This window comes from Cetorhinus maximus, chromosome 35, assembly GCF_964194155.1.
Source record: "Cetorhinus maximus chromosome 35, sCetMax3.hap1.1, whole genome shotgun sequence".
NCBI lineage: Eukaryota > Metazoa > Chordata > Chondrichthyes > Lamniformes > Cetorhinidae > Cetorhinus > Cetorhinus maximus.
In genome coordinates this window covers 2,136,277-2,137,093 of record NC_135913.1, presented here as the reverse complement: position 1 = coordinate 2,137,093, position 817 = coordinate 2,136,277, and positions in this window count along the sequence as shown.

Genomic DNA, 817 nt, shown 5'->3' with positions numbered 1-817 from the left:
CTCAAATACAGGGCAGCCCTTGTCCCACCCCCCAATTCACCCTCACACACAGGGCAGCCCTTGTCCTTACTCCAATTCATCTCAAACACAGGGCAGCCCTTGTCCCACTCCCCCAATTCACCCACAAACACAGGGCAGCCCTTGTCCCACCCCCCAATTCACCTCGAACACAGGGCAGCCTTGTCCCACACTCCAATTCACCTTACGCACAGGTCAGCCCTTGTCCCACCCTCCAATTCATCTCAAACACAGGGCAGCCCTTGTCCCACACCCCAATTCACCTCACACCCAGGGCAGCACTTGTCCCACCCCCCAACTCACCTCACACAATGGACAGCCCTTGTCCCACCCCCCAATTCACCCTCAAACACAGGGCAGCCCTTGTCCAACACCCCAATTCACCTCAAACATAGGGCAGCGCATTTCCCACCCCCAAATTCACCCTCAAACACAGGGCAACCCTTGTCCCACCCCCCAATTCACCCTCAAACACAGGGAAACCGTTGTCCCAAACCCCAATTCACCTCACACACAGGGCAGCCCTTGTCCCAAACCCCAATTCACCTCACACACAGGGCAGCCCTTGTCCCAATCCCCATTTCACTTCAAACAGAGGGCAGCCCTTGTCCCAACCCCCAATTCACCTCACACACAGGGCAGCCCTTGTCCCACAACCAAATCCACCTCACACACAGAGCAGCCCTTGTCCCACCCCCCAATTCACCCTCAAACACAGGGCAGCCCTTGTCCCACAACCAAATCCACCTCACACACAGAGCAGCCCTTGTCCCACCCCCCAATTCACCCTCAAACACAG